The sequence below is a fragment of the Paroedura picta genome, chromosome 6 (genome assembly GCF_049243985.1).
Source record: "Paroedura picta isolate Pp20150507F chromosome 6, Ppicta_v3.0, whole genome shotgun sequence".
NCBI classification, from domain to species: Eukaryota; Metazoa; Chordata; class Lepidosauria; order Squamata; family Gekkonidae; genus Paroedura; species Paroedura picta.
The window spans coordinates 37,884,382-37,900,854 of NC_135374.1; positions in this window are offsets into that span (position 1 = coordinate 37,884,382).

A 16,473-nucleotide genomic window follows, 5' to 3' on the forward strand; every position below is an offset into this window, starting at 1 on the left:
AGATTTATAACTGAAACATCTTTCTATGTACATGTAAAAATGTAAAGTATGAAAAGGCATACAAAGTTAAAGGTCTGGGAATCAAATGTGTTCCACCACGTACTTCAAAATCTAACAAAAATGTAACCTTCCTAAACTATAATTTACTAATTTAGTGTTTAGTTGGTGATTATTTTTTTACGATACGATAACATTTATTGTATGTAGCCAAAGGCCATTACAAAACACAATTAAAACAATATGGCACAAATATAAACAAATAAAACAATATTTCTCCAATATTGTGTACCTAAAAATGTAAACATGGACCACTAAGTTACAATAAAAGGGATAAAATGGTGTATCAAGGTGGAGGCTCCTGTAAAAATGCATTAGCTCGAATCTTCCTGGCAGCCAGAGCAAAAAGTGCCACCCTATAAGAGATATAGGGGTCGACATCTGATAACAGATAGGTGACTTTGTTAAAATCAGAAATAGGGTGAGAGTTTGGTAATAGCTTGGCAAGGAATTTGCCCCTGGGTTCGGAGTACAGGGGACAAGCCAAGACATAGTGGGGCAGGTCCTCCACAGATGGATTTCCACATATGCACAGGCGTTGGGCTGTGGGTATTCGGAGATATCGCCCAGAGAGCATGGCTGATGGCATCATTTCAAACCGCAAAGATGTTAGGGCCATTCTAAGATTACGTGTCGTTATATTTACTAAATATGATGCTCTGGAATGGTCTTTTTTAATTGTTTTATACCATGGGGCTGCTTGTGATAGCTGTATTGAAGAGTGGTCGATCAGAGAGTCAGCTTTGAACACCCAATCACGTAAATCAGAAATATTGGCTGATGTATGCAGTAAGTCATCTGGTATGGTATAGCGTGAAAGGATAGAGCTAAAAAAATCAGACCGAGTCCTGTCCTTGCTCAATAAGAGCTTAAAACTTTGATGGTTTAAAGAATCTAATTTGGTTGAGATGTCTTTCTTCCAAGATTTCAGAATAGCTAAGTGGGCACGGGCTTTGAGTGAGGGAAAACCAAGCTCTGCCCTCATCAGGGCTGCAGGGGACCCTTTTGGAAGAGCCAGGATACGTCTGAAGAAAAAGTTCTGAATGGGCTCCAAGCTATTGATTGTTTGTTCTTTCCAGCCCCAGATGTCAATGCCATATAGTAGGTGAGGAATGACCTTGGCTGCAAAGAGCTTTAGAGCTGGGTCAACTAGAAACCCTCCCCTGGTATAATAAAATCTCAGAATGGCTCCAATGATTTTTAGACCAGAGGCCTTTATAGTTGCAAGGTGGGCATTCCAGTTTAGGGTCTCACTGTAAGTGATCCCAAGATATTTAAATGTACTACACTGTTCTATAGGAATATTGTTTATACTCCAGATAAATTTTTTAGGTCTTTTCCTAAAAACCATAACTTTTGTTTTTGTGTAGTTAATGGAAAGGGACTCTTCCTTACAATAAGTACCCAAGTTGTTAAGTAGCTTTTTCAGACCAACTCTTGTAAGGGAAACCAGGACCATGTCATCTGCATAAAGCAGGATAGAGACCTTTTGCTGACCGACAGAAGGGGGTACAAATTCTGGGCCCGATAGTCTTTGAACTATATCGTTGATATAAATATTGAAAAGCAGAGGGGCTAGTACACACCCTTGCTTTACCCCTTTCCTTACTGCAATTTCATTAGTTAGAGAGCCTGAAGCACCTACCCTAATTTTTGTGTGGGTGCCTGAGTGCAGTTCATGCATCAGAAACAGTAGGCGTTTATCGATGTTAGTTTCCCTCAGCTTTGACCAGAGTCTGTCCCTATCAATGGAGTCAAAAGCTGTGGCTAAATCAATGAAAGCTGCGTATAAGGCTCTCGTAGGGCCTTCTATACTGGAGTAGACTAAGTAATGGAGGGTTTGGCAGTGGTCAGTGGTAGAATGGCCTCTTCTAAATCCTGCTTGGTGTGGGTGTAAGATATGGTTGTCAGCAGCCCAGTCCTCTAGTTTATGTAAGAGGAATTTTCCATAGAGTTTAGATGCGATATTTAGTAAACTAATGGGGCGGTAGTTTTGTGGGTCGGTCTTGTTGCCTTTTTTGTGGATAGGAACCACTATGCTCATCTTCCAGCCATTGGGGAAAATGCCTGATTCATTTATCTGGGTGAAGACCCTAGCTAAGACTGGGGCCCACCAGTTAGGGAACGCTTTAAATAAATCAGGTGGAATCAGATCTTCTCCAGGTGATTTATTGGAAGCTAGGGATGTAATAAGGCCTCTGACTTCAGCCTCTGTGACTGGGGGCCAAGCTGGTAAACTTAGAGAGTCAATGGAAATAGCCTGGGTGTTTGGTTCTGTATATGGTGGGGGAGGTGGCCAGGCTCCAAAGGTTTTCGAAAAGTGTGTAAACCAAGTGTTTCCAGATATTTGGGCTTCAACCTGTTGGGGTGATTTTGCAAGCCCGAAAGAAACGAGGTTCCAGAATTGAGACTCATTTTTCTCCTTTACTGCCAGATTTAGTTTGTTCCACATATGTTTAGCATAGTCAGCTTTCTTACTTTTGAGGAGACTCTTATATTGGGATCTTAATCTGATGAGCTCTAACATTCTGTTATCCTCTCTACTGCGACGGCTCAGCCTCATACATTTGACTAGCTTTTTCCTGAAGGTTTTGCATTCTTGGTCAAACCAGCCATTATTGGGGAAGGATAACAGCTTTAGAGGTTTATTGTTGATAAGCAGAGGTTTGATCAAGCTAATAATTTTGTCATAGTGTCCTATGGCGTCATGGCCAGGCTGTAAAAGGGCTGAATGCAGGGATTTAAGGTCATCACTCGTCAGAGCTTGAGCTATGTTGTTTTGTACCTGCTCTGACCATTTCAGCCTCCTATTGCCAGGAAATGTACCTTCAGCGAGTTCAGGAATTGGAGGTAAAAGAATGTTGCTATTATATTTAAGTAAGAGCTGTAGAGGGCAGTGATCACTTAAAGGAGAGTTACCTACTTCAAAAAAGACCACCTCTGTTAGTAAAGCAGGTGAAACTGCTATATAATCTATGGTGCTAGCATGACAGGAAGATAAAAATGTGAAGGAACCACCAGACTTATCAAACTTAGAGCCATGTAAGACATAAAGATTAAACAAGGATAGCAACTCCAATAATTTTAGACCAGGCTTATTAATTGTAGGGTCTTGTGAGACTCGTTCTAAAAGACATGTGTGCTCCGCGATTTGAGAGTTGACATCTGCCCTAGAGTCAGAGTGACCAGGGCCAATTCTGGCATTAAAATCACCACACATAATTATTTGGGCATTAGGAAACTGAGAAGAAAGGTTTTCCAGTGTGTGGGAAAGTTGGTCCCAAAGTTTCCCTTTATCCTGTGACAGTGAGAGTTTTGGAGGGACATATACATTGATGCACAGGAGGTTGCCGAAATGTGGTCCCTTAATCAGTAATGCTTGGATGTAATTTGGGCAGCTGCTTTCCAGGGTCTGAACCTCTGCTATTAAGTCAACCGCTACAAGGACGGCCAGACCGCCACTGCCCCGGCCCTTACAATGGACTTTGATTGCCGGTGTGGCAAATGGCTGAAAACCCTGTAGAGCTACAGAGCTTACATCTTGGACCCAGGTTTCCTGTAAGAAAAGAATATCGTAACCACTTAAAAATTTTGAGAATTCAGGATCATAGAATTTGTTCTGCCATCCCCCCAAGTTCCAAGATAGTATCTTTAACAGTCAGTCCGAGTTTGAAATTTTATCTAATTCTCCCCTTGAATCTGAGAAGACACATCCATTTTTGGAGGGGAGTCCATGAGTAGAGGAGGACTGTTTCCGTGCAGATGGGCCGTTTTTCACAGGTTCACACTCCATTGGCTGGAAGATTGAAATTTCATCTCTGGAGCTCTGTATCTTATCAGGGAGTAACTTGGGCGGAGGGAAAACAGCTGGAGTGCTTGGTGATGTGGATGTTTGGTTGCAGTTTGTTGGTGGGGATAGGTTTTGAACTGCTGAGACTTCGTGAATTTTCAAAAGTTCCAACCTGAGACATTCTAGTCTGTTTGTGATGGCTAGACGTTCTGATGTTGGGAGGGTCGAAAAGGAGTTGATAAGGCCCTCTTCAAAGGAGTTTTCAAGGTGAAGATCTCCAGAACTTGAGAGTAGGCAGTCTGGTTGGCCAGGCCGTCTAGAAGGGTCCTGTTGTAATGTGTTATTTGATGTTTCCTCAGGAAGCTTTTCTGCTGGTATAGTGGTTTTCTGGCGAGGAGGATTTGAAAACAAAGCAGTTGTTACAGTATTAGTGAAGACTCGAATGGGGAAAACTCCTTTAGGACCCAGGATAGATTTCTGTCTTAGGAGTAGAGAAGGTATCCTTGGACTATTGAAGGTGAGCATAATTCTCTGTGCCTGATTTGCATAGTTAAGGAATTCTGTTGAGATTAGGTCTATAGGGAAGTGCCTCTCTATGATTAGGGTTCTCAGATGTTTGATAGCCAGGTGCTTAGAATTCCAAGGGGGGACCCACCCCTTGTACCGGCAGATAACCAGGCAGACTTTACATGGTTGTAAAATCAGGTGTTGGAGTTTTCTTTTGTCTTCTGACTGCCTTGTGTAAGGATTCTCACAGGTCCTTGTGGTTGAACCAGAAGGATAATAAGATGGCTGGGGGAGAGGCCCATTAGAGGCTAATTTGGACTCCCTCAGGGTGACTAGCCTTGAGACTGTCTGGGTAAGTTTTTCGAGTAGATAGCCATTCCTTTTCAACGCGCAGAAAATACTCTCCACTGTTCTTGCAGTCAGCTCCAAGAGTTCTCCTGCAAGGTTTTCTGTGCCTCCTTTACTGTCAGCTTCTAGGAGTGAATTGTTTGGATTTAAGTTTAGGTTTTCTTCAGTTTCTGCCAGAGGAGTAAAACGGTTCTTGGTGGGAATGCTAAATGTTGAGGCATTGCTGGTCACAAAGTAATCCCCTATTCTCGTCTGTTTTTGAGCTGGCAAGTTTAAATCCTCTTCACACCTGCGTTTTACTCCCATTCCCATATGATGAGTGGCAGCAGAGATACTTGGACAATTAGTTAAAGGAACAGGTAAGCAGACAAGCAAAAAATTGCTCCAAGCTGAAAACAATTTTTTGTAACTTTGTAGTTCTGTAAAACAGTGGTTGTTGAAGAAAAAAAATTCTCCCCTTTTATACTAAAGCTGCCTATTGGAGAGCTTGAAGTTAGGCTGCGATTTATGGCCCTCTGCTAAGGAGGCACTCCTTGATAAGCGCTGCTCTTCCGTGGTTGGTATAATTAACAAAATAAGATTGAGGAATGCCTTCAGTTTAGAGTAGCACAAGATAGCACAAGATAGCACACAGCCACAGACCTTCAGGAAACTTCAATTAGCAGAGTAAAATAACAGAATAAAATATAACTTGCGGAGCGGGATAGCCGGTGTTTCTATCTGGACGCCATCTTGCCGTCGTTTCTGGTGATTATTTGTGTGGTTTAAGATTGGAAATGGTGATTGATTGATTGATTGATTGATTGATTGATTGATTGATTGATTGATTGATTGATTGATTGGCTGGCTGGCTGGCTGGCTGGCTGGCTGGCTGGCTCCCACATCTTACTTCAACATTCACTTCTTTGAAGGGATGTGAAACCACTTCCGGGGTTCCTTGAAGCCTGAAAAATATTTCAGGGGCTTCTCCATGATCAAAAGGTTGAAAAAGGCTGATATAGAGTCTAGCCTCCTTAATTCAGACGATCAAAAGATGTAAGTGTGGAGAGAGGGACTTGGAATGCAATTTAAGAGTACCTTTCTTTTTGAAAGATGTATTAATTTGTTTGTAAGACCCCCCTCCCCTAAATTTCTACCATGAACAAATTACCTAGTGATATTTTCATATTTATGATTTATTATGATTTCTCAGTGTTTGATTCTATAGAGATGAGAGCAGAAAATAAAATAACATAAAATATTCCCAGACTGATTTTTCTCTTAACTTTTGTATGAGCATCCTTGTAGAACAAGGACATAGCATTTCACTCTAGGTTGTATGCAATCTATTGCCATGGGTACGCCAAACACAGAAGGCAAAAGCTACAGTTGTGCAAAGATAAACATGGGCAGAAGGTTACCATAGGAAAGCTTAAAAGAATTATTTCATTTCTTCTCACACATTGTTTCAAGCACAAGAACAGCAGGTGCCAAGGACCTGTGAGGCCTGAAACTGGCTCAAGAGGAAGAGCTCAAAAGACATGGCGGCCTTTCACTTCCCCTAACTGTGCGGCACATAAAAATAAAAGTTCAAAGGGTTGAAAAGATTTTCATCTTGGCTGTTGTCCTAATTTATGCTGTGACAAGTTAATTCAAAGTAAACACATTGGCAGAGCAGGAAATCTATTGGCCTAGTTTTTGATCTCACACAGTGCCACAAGTAAGGAAAGGCAAACAAAAACAATCCACTCTGTGCATGTGTTTGCGGTGTTCATTAAGTCGAAGAGTTCCATGCAAATACAACAGTCTTCTGGATCAGACTTTCTACTGCATCAGGAGTAGCTGGAGCTGGGCTAGCAACATGTACTCCATGTCATTGAGGCAGATTGTGATGCTGACCAGGAGCAAGCTTTTGTTTCCCATAACTAGAAATTGCTCCTGCTGTCTCCTTGTAACAGAGGCTGAATCTGCACTTACTTTGTTTATTCCGTTGTGGATCCTGCTGAATCCAGATCGATTTGAACTTGGATCTTCCTCTTCCCCCCCCTCCCTATTGAAACAGAAAAGTGTTCTGCACATGGTTAGGGAAGCTCAGAAGGGGAGGGGGAGCCAAGCACAGCCAGAGCCTCTTTCATTATTTTCTTGAATGGGGGGAGGGAGGGCGGAGGATTGGAGACAGCAGAGGAGGGAGAAAAAAAAACAAGAGGCAAATCTCTACTGACAGAAGTTAGGGCTTCTGGCAGCTTCTGCTGAGAGAAATTAGGGGCTTCCCCTTTAAAGCAAGCTTGTCACATGGGCAGCCTTGGCCAATCAGGGCTTCTCTACCACGGAGTTCAGGAACAAATTCGAAGCAGCCGGAGCTCCGCATGCTTTCTCATGCTTTCTCAATCCGATTCTTCAAATATTGAGGATTAAAACCACTCCAGGATATTGCAGGATAAAGGTAGGGTCACACCGAATCAATCATGCTTGTTGCAGAGGGAAAATTTAAAGCAGACAAAATCAAAATGGAAATCGCATTCAGTGGAGATGGCGGGGACTGAATCGACCTGGGATTGGAATAAAAGCTCTGTGCAGATTCCACCAGAGTCTGATTTGTGTTATTCCAAAAGAGTCAAGCCCGATTTTCAAGAAGTATTCAAGCATGGTTTGTGAGCCCTGACCTGGATGACCTGAGATAACTTGATCTCGCCAGATCTCAGAAGCTAAGCAGGTTTAGCCATGGTTAGTATTTGGAAGTCCAAGGATTGCTATGCAGAGGAAGGCAGTGGAAAACCACCTCTGAATAGATCTTGCCCTGAAATCCGCACAGGGTTGGCATAAATTAACAGGACTTATTACCACGAAATCAGATCCGGTCAACACTTGAATGCAATGTATAAATATTTATTTGAAAAGCATGAATGAGTTTATATTACTAAATTAATTTGGGGTGTGATTATATTTATTTGTTTTATTATTACATTTATATACCACATCCTCTTCTGTGCGGTCTTTAAGTGTTTTATGCCTGAATACAATGTTGATACAGTTCAGGAGCTCATATTGGTAGCATTTTGTTCTGTGTCTTGTAAGCAGAGATGCCTGACCCTGTGATGCCCCTGTGGTGAAAAGGAGTCAGACAGGCATGGGAATACAAACTGGGCTCATAGCAATCCTGATGAGAGAGTTTCCCCTAACAAATACACTTGCCGTGAAAGATAATACAATTCCAGACATTAATATGTTGTCACATGGTCCTTCATGCCTAATTTTATTCCTTTCTTTATCAATCTCCATTTATTGTACAGAACATGTTACAAGCGCAGCAGGACAGTGCAATTGTGTTGGGGAAAGCAATCATCTGCAAGACCTTTGAGAAACTGGATGCACGTTGTGTACATGGCAGACAGAAAAGAAGGCTGTGAACACTATGCTACTGTAATCTCACCAGCAATCCAAGGAAATCCGTTGAACAACAGGTAAACACATTCCAATCTTAACAAACCACACAACCAGATGAAAAATGCACTTTTCTAGTAATGTCATTATTACATTTAAAATCAATTAAAATAATGGCAATCTAGTAACATTGGGTAATACCTCTTGGTGATTCTGGCACCTGGCTGTTTGGCTTAGTGTTCACAGAGGTCCAATAGAAGGGAAGAAAAAGAAGAGGAAGCTTTCCTCCTATTCCTTCCCAGTTTATTGTACTAGCAGGGCTGCTGCCACAGTTTGGGGCTACATTTTGCAGAATGCCCAGAAAGTGGCAACTCAAATGCATCCAAACTAGACATATGTGGCAGGAGAAGTTTGCCTTGCTGGCCCCGCCACCCTGTCAGTCTTGGCTGGCATCATTATCATCAGTAGCCCTGGCCTTGGCACTATGTGCAGTGCCAATGGACACAGTGGGTAGCGGAAGGAAAGGAGAAGAAGTAATACTAATGAAAAGGAACAGAGTTAATAATGAGTGTAATGAAAACATTTTTAATTAAATCCAATTGAATAAAAAAACCACAAATGTTTTCTTTGTGTATATTTCTATTGAACTGTTATAACTATGGCTGGAATTCCAAGGGCTACTTTCACAATGTCCATGGGGAATGTTTCTGGGGGTTTTCTTTATTTGAACAGTACAGACTTAGGACACATCTGAAAATCCTTTTGAACTCTCCCCCACCCTCAACTTCAATAAGTATTTTCCATGCGGCGTGAATGGCTGTTGCTCAAGGAACGGAAGGCCAGTGCTCTCCAGTAACATGTCCCTTTGGATCCTAGCCACTGCAACCAAACATGATTACTAAGTCAAAACCACAAACACCAGGTGCCAAGGCCCAAACAAATATCAGAATACAGATGAGGAACAAGATGCTGACAATTTGCTTGGTTCAGACACAGAAGTTTGATTGTTCAGCTGCTATAGGAGTTCAACAGCTGGGAAAGAGGCTAAGAGAAATTCCACACTAAAGACATTGTCACATTGCTTCAAATATATTAAATACACAATCTCCTGCTCACATACAAGGTAGAGTCCAAAGGTTAAATCTTGAAAGTAAGTAAGCAAGCAAGCACCACAGTTAGGAATCCAATACAGGGAGGGCAAGCCACACTGTGCTCCCCAGTAAGGTAACTCGACTGAGATTTAGCGTGCTCAGTTGGTACACAGAGATTCTAGAGGAGCTGCCACTCTACATTTTAATTAACAAGCTATTATTCCGGTGCCACACTGAGTATTATTGAACTAAAATAAAATACCAAAGGTTGCCTGGACTGAGAGTGGTACAGGGAGTGTTGAGTGTACTTAGAGATTCAGTAAGATTTTGATAAAGTCTTCTTTTGCAAAGAGCATCAAAGAAACAGTAGCAGAGCCACCAAACATCACGGAAAGAGACTGATAGTGGGCTCTTTATTTATTGACACTTTTATATCCCACCTTTATGTGTTTCAAGGTGACTTACAGTCACATAGATTGGGGGTGGCGGCTGGTTCTTAATAAATGAACTGGAAACAGTGGGTTTGCTGAAGACATTAAAGTTTTCCTAGGATTTGGTGGTTTGCATGTGACATAGCAACCTTATTGGACCTAAGCAAATGGGGGACTTGTCATTGCCTGGATGAGACATCTCCTGGGAACCCTAGATAAGTTCTCTTCAGATCCACAATGGAAGAGGATACTACATCCCCCCCCCAATATTCCAAAAGATAACATCAACTACTCAGGAATTTTAATGGATAGTTTTACCTTTTGAACTTGGCCATTGGGTTTTTATGGCAAAGATACTGGAGTGGTTTGCCATTTCCTTCTCCATTGCAGATGATACTACTCTAATGGCAGAAAGTGAAGAGGAACTAAAGAGCCTGCTGATGCGGATGAAGGAGGAGATTGCAAAAGTTGGCTTGAAACTCAACATCAAGAAAACAAAGATCATGGCATCCGGCCCTCTCAATTCCTGGCAAATAGATGTGGAAGAAATTGAGATAGTGACAGATTTTATTTTCCTGGGCTCCAAGATCACTGAAGATGGGGACTGCAGCAAAGAAATTAAAAGACTCTTGCTCCTGGGGAGGAAAGCTATGGCATATCTAGACAGCATCCTAAAAAGCAGAGACATCACCCTGCCAACAAAAGTACATTTAGTCAAGGCTATGGTATTCCCAGTTGCAATGTATGGCTGCGAAAGATGGACCATAAGGAAGGCTGAGCGTCAAAGAATTGAGGCGTTTGAACTCTGGTGCTGGAGAAGACTCTTGCGAGTCCCTTGGACTGCAAGGCGAACAAACCGGTCAGTCCTAGAGGAGATCAGCCCTGACTGCTCTTTAGAAGGCCAGATCCTGAAGATGAAACTCAAATACTTTGGCCACCTCATGAGAAGGAAGGACTCCCTGGAGAAGAGCCTAATGCTGGGAGTGATCGAGGGCAAAAGAAGAAGGGGACGACAGAGAATGAGGTGGCTGGATGGAGTCACTGAAGCAGTAGGTGCAAACTTAAATGGACTCCGGGGAATGGTAGAGGACAGGAAGGCCTGGAGGATCATTGTCCATGGGGTCGCAATGGGTTGGACACGACTTTGCACCTAACAACAACAATGGATAGTTGTTTTATTCTGCTGACAAACCCTAGCCCTAGAGAAATGCGCCTGGTCTCGACCAGTGAGTCTGACCTCTGTTGTGGGTAAGATAATGGAGCAGATATTAAAGGGAGCGATCTGCAAACATCTGGAGGACAATTTGGTGATCCAAGGAAGTCAGCATGGATTTGTCTCCAACAGGTCCTGCCAGACCAACCTAGTTTCCTTTTTTGACCAAGTAACAGGTTTGCTGGATCGTGGAAATTCGGTTGATGTCGTTTACTTGGATTTTAATACAGCTTTTGACAAGGTTCCCCATGATGTTCTGATGGATAAATTGAAGGACTGCAATCTGGATTTTCAGATAGTTAGGTGGATAGGGAATTGGTTAGAGCAGTGGTCTGCAACCTTTTACAGGCGGCAGCAGGGAGGGCGATTGTCCAGCCGTGCATGTGCACATGCGCGGCTGTGCATGTGCACATGTGCAGCTGTGCATGTGCACATGTGCCATGCACTGCCAAAAAATGCATGTGTGGCACTTCCGCGCAAGCTTGCGGCCTGGGAAGTTTCTTACTGCGGGGGGGGGGGGGCGGGGAGAGGGAGCCGCGGCCCGGTGCCAGGGCCTTTGCGCCCTAGCACCAGGCCACAGCCCGGTGGTTGTGAACCACCGGGTTAGAGAACTGCACTCAAAGAGTTGTTGTCAATGGTGTTTCATCAGACTGGAGGGAGGTGAGTAGCAGGGTACCTCAGGGCTCGGTGCTCGGGTCGGTACTTTTTAACATATGTATTAATTATCTAGATAAGGGGGTGGAGGGACTACTCATCAAGTTTGCAGATGACACCAAATTGGGAGGACTGGCAAATACTCCGGAAGATAGAGACAGTTCAACGAGATCTGAACACAATGGAAAAATGGGCAAATGAGAACAAGATGCAATTTAATAAAGATAAGTGTAAAGTTCTGCATCTTGGTCAGAAAAATGAAAAGCATGCCTACTGGATGGAATAAGCTGTTAGCAAAAATGTGAGCCCTTACAGAACTCTAAAAGTTTCGAAGGGTCTGCAAAATGGCACTCTTCTACAAGGCACTCAGTTGTGGTTTGGGCTGTGCAATTACTGGACACAGCAGCTGATGCTTGAATTTTCCCTTATTTAAGCCAACTCTCCAACATAATCATCCAGTAACCAACAACACAAGTGCCGAAAACACTTATAAAGGCTGGGTTCCCTCCCAAACTATCCTCACTTGGGGAAATGAAATTGGTACTACTACCTCAGTCATCTATCTGGGTCAAGGCATCTGAACAAAGCAAGATAGCAAGAGTAAATTAAATTGGGTTTAGTTGAGTTTTAGAATGTTATCCAGGTTTATATGTTTATTGTATTTTGTATCTTATTCATGTACACACACACACACACATATCTGTTACTGGGTTCAGCTGAAGATGATAGAGATGGCAGTGGTTAGTTATGGCAGCTGAAAAGAACTTTCACGTTCATAAGAAGACCTTTGCTCTTCTCTAGCAAGGTTCTTATATTCTTTTGAGACTGAGGCGGTCAGGATGCTTAGTATAGGCAAAAGAATACAATATCCAGCATGGTTGGCAAACTATAGCTGAAGTGAAGTAGATATGAAGGAGGGAGGAAGAAGAAACTCCTGATATGGCTACTGGTGATAAAAGAACATTTCTCCCCCACTGAATTGAAATACTAAATTATTGATGCTCTTTGGGGCAATCTCACATCACTGTGATCAGGTATACCATGGATTAGCTGTACATGGGAATGCTCGCCAATTCTTTCACTGAGAAGAGAGAGGGAAAAGATCTTATGGCAAATTTCACATATTTTTAGGAAGAGCCCATAGCAACACAGACAGTTAATCTGCAAACAGCCATCTATTTCAGTTCATCCATTAAAAATAGTCTTCAATTTGCAGAGTATAATTAAACTGTGAAGATTCCATCCTTCATGGATGAACCATCAGCCATTTATAGTTACCAATAGAGTTTTTAGAGCACTTCCTGTTGGCATTCAGACACACATTTTAAAAGGGAAGCAAGAGCTATAGGAAAAAAATGTTTTCTTTTAAAAAGAATATTACCAAGCTGAACTTTAAAAACAAACAAAAAAACCCTGGAGTAATGTGAGCTATGTATGTGTGAGGCTATCAGAGCAGTTCTGGAAATTATGCATGAGAGGAAGACCAACTTTTCCTTAAATGACAAGCCCCTGAAAGACGTATGTCAGTTTTTAACCCACTGAACATTCTTAATCTGCTAGAAGACTCTCTGCTTCCTCAGTCTTGCTAAGAAATGGAGCTTGCAATTCAAGTCCCCAGTGAGAAAACTGAAATAAACTGACAGGTGGTTTTGGAGGAGGAAAGTAAACTACTAAAGCAGTCTTTGACTGTATGCAGACCCTTTGGTGTAAAACTGACAACCTTGGCCTGTTAACCCCCAGGACGTCATGTCTTCTGCAGTAAATCACATGACCATCTCCCACCGAGCCTTGCTACTCGACTGTTGCCATAGCAGTGAGAGGCAAACCTAGCAACAGGCACATCAACTTCCAAAGCATACAACTCCAAATGACATTTAAAAAATACAATTAGTTACCCAGACTTGCCTGTTCCAAAATATATTGTGCTGTTTCAAGAGGGGCATCAAGGCTGTTAGGTTCCTTTTGTGACTGAAAAATATGCAGCATGGTATGGTTAATTGCTATTCAGATTAAGGAGGATGGCTGCACAATGCAAGGAAAGGTCTTTTTAATCCAATCCCTTCTTGGTATGTTTACAGTAAAAGTTAAAGACTCCGGCACTTTTTAAAAAGTAACAGTGAGGAATGCAAAATCACTTGATTCACTCACATGTAAATCATTATTCAAGCTAGTCTTGCTGAATGCCTCCTACAGTCCTTTGTGCCTCATCATCTTCTTCCCTGTAATATCAAACTTGGTTTTGATGCTCCTCAGTAAGTCCAGCAACAGACAAGGTTTATTCTCCCTTGGGGGAATTACTCTGTAAGCAGATTTTAAAAACCCTCTCCCTTTCCCTAAAGGGCTTCATGAGGACTAAACATGTTTCTTGCTTTTAAGAAGGCACAACTATAGCAGGCATTTGAGTATTGGGAGGCAAGGGACCAATCGCGATGCTCGCAAAGTGATTGGTCCCTTGCTGCCGGACTGACGAATCGGGAGGCGCCAAGAGGAGCCAGCGACACGGCTGCGGTGGTGGTGGCGGTGCCCGTCGAGAGGACAGGTTGCTGCCGGGCTGCCCAGCCCAGAGTAGCTGGCAGGCACGGCAAGGAGAGCCTCAGAGTGCCAGCCTCGACTCTGCCCCGGCCCTGAGCCCGCCCCCTGCCATTTCCTGCCTTGCTGCCAGCAACGGAGGTAGGCGGTGGCGGTGGTGGGTAAGGCGGCAGCAGGGGCCTGAGAGTGATGGCCTTGACTCTATCCTGACCCCAAGCCCGCCTGCCACCATTTCCTGCCTCGCCACCGCCTACGAAGGTAGGCAGCACGGGGGGGAGGGGAGGTGGTAGTGGGAGACGCAGCAGTGGCAGCGGGGAAGGCTCCCAAGGCCGCCCCATGGCCGGCCTCTGCTGCGGGAGGGGGCCGGGCAGGAGAAGAGCCACCCCACCCAACACATGACACCCACTAGCGCCCACTGTATTTAAAGTACAGCAGGCTTAGTTTCTAGTTTGTTTATAACTCACCATTCCCCCAAGGCTCATGGTGGGTAACAACATCATCATATCATACAAACAATAAAGTAACATAAGAATAATAAGTAATCATTACTGTTAGAACCCTAATCTAACTATATACAAGATTAAAATTGTTTTGTTCCTTCTTTCCTTCTTCTCTTTAGGGAGTGATAATTTCACAATAAGATCTGATGGTCAATTGACTAATGTTTTGGGTTTGCCATTGAGGGGGGGGAAACAGTAGCTCCTGGGCTCACCCATCTGAAATGGCAGAAGTACAATAGTGGTCCCTTCTCCTCCTTCTCACCCATCAAAATACTACCACTTCTTTGGTGTCCATGGATCCTCTAAAAACTGTCAGAAGTAGGAGAATTCTCTGTTCCTATGTAAAGAATGCTATTTTTCATTTGAGTGAAATCATTCCCCCCATGTATTCTTTTAGCATTTCAGATTTTTCTGTAAAACTGGGGAGTCCCTCAAGTTTGCTGAAATATCTGTTTAGTGTCATTGTGGCCCCAATCCATGGATTTCGGTATACAAGATGGGGGCCACAAATTACTAATAGTGTATAGACTTCTTAGTCAGAAAAGTACAATCTTTTACCATACACAGAGTTTACAAACAGAATATTGCAAAGAGTAATATATATCTACTAGAGAGCACTGACAAGAATATATATAAAGTCCGTTAGGTGGTCATCAGTTCTAATAAGTACTTCAAACATATGCTTGAGTTTTATAGAGTCTCCAGAGGAAAAAAATTATAGTACCAAGAATGATTTTTGGAGTCTGAATTTAGCACACAGAGGCATTTATGAATACAATGGTAGTGATGAGAAGGGTTGCCAATTCTGGGTTAGGAAATACCTGGAGACATTGGGGGTGGAGCCAGGAGTGGGTAGGATTTGGGGGAAGAGAAGGACCTCAGTGGAGTATAATGCTATGAAGTCTTCCCTCCAAGGCAGCCATTTTCTCAAAGGGAACTGATCCCTGTTGCCTGGAGATGAGCTGTAAAACTGAGAGATCCCCAATTCCCACATGGGGACTGGCATCCCTAGCTGAGATATCACAATAGTACTAGGCCTTTGCTAAGGTAAAGTGGTTTCCTGGCAATTTAGCACATTATATGTTAAAACCAATAGTCTAGAAATGCAATATCTTAACCTTGTTTCCTCTTCAAGTTTTACAAAGGAATAATTTTTAGTCAATTGCTGAAGGATGTGTTCAAAGTTTTCCTTGATTACCCCTCTAGGAAATACAGTTGGAAAATAATATTGGCACAAGGATGGCAACAGATACTATAAAATTACATATGTTAGGTGTTCATTTCCTCTCTGGCAGTTGGCTAAGCGGAATGCTACAAAGATGTCTATGAGGGAAAGTTAACAGCTGCTCATTTATCTCAGTGGACAAACAGATTTAAGATGAATTCCTCTGGCACTCCTAATGAGTAGATGTAAAAGAAGGAATTTCAGGAAATGGTGGCATCTGTCATAGTTGATGCGTAGCACAGAACTGCCACATTCAAATTAGAGTTGAATAGCTGAATTTTAATAAGGGTTTTCCTACTTTGGTATATGTTATGAATGCAGAAAAAGACCACAAACCAACTGGTCTTATTTTGAATGTTCTTCCATGGTATTTAGAAATATATTCTCCAAGATGGCAGTAAATACAAAACCGGTATGGATAGGAATTTTTTTCCAGAGCAAACCAGTGTATGTAAGGAATGATTAAACCTCTTATTATGGACCAATCTTGGTATGCATTATATGTTTTTTATCATTTACATACACCTGATTGTGCATGATACAGTCCATTAACCACCCTTCAAGCTGACTAATAGTGCCAGATGGTATAATTTTTATGTATACTTGGTTTTCCATTAATTACCTCATCCTAATACACAAGCAGGAAAAAATGTATTTCTTATTTAAATAAAGCAAAACAATGGAAAGGTTGAGTGAAGGTTAAAGTCCTTTATTGAGTCCATGGGAAATTAGAACGTCATAGCACTCCCATGATGTCACTCACAATTA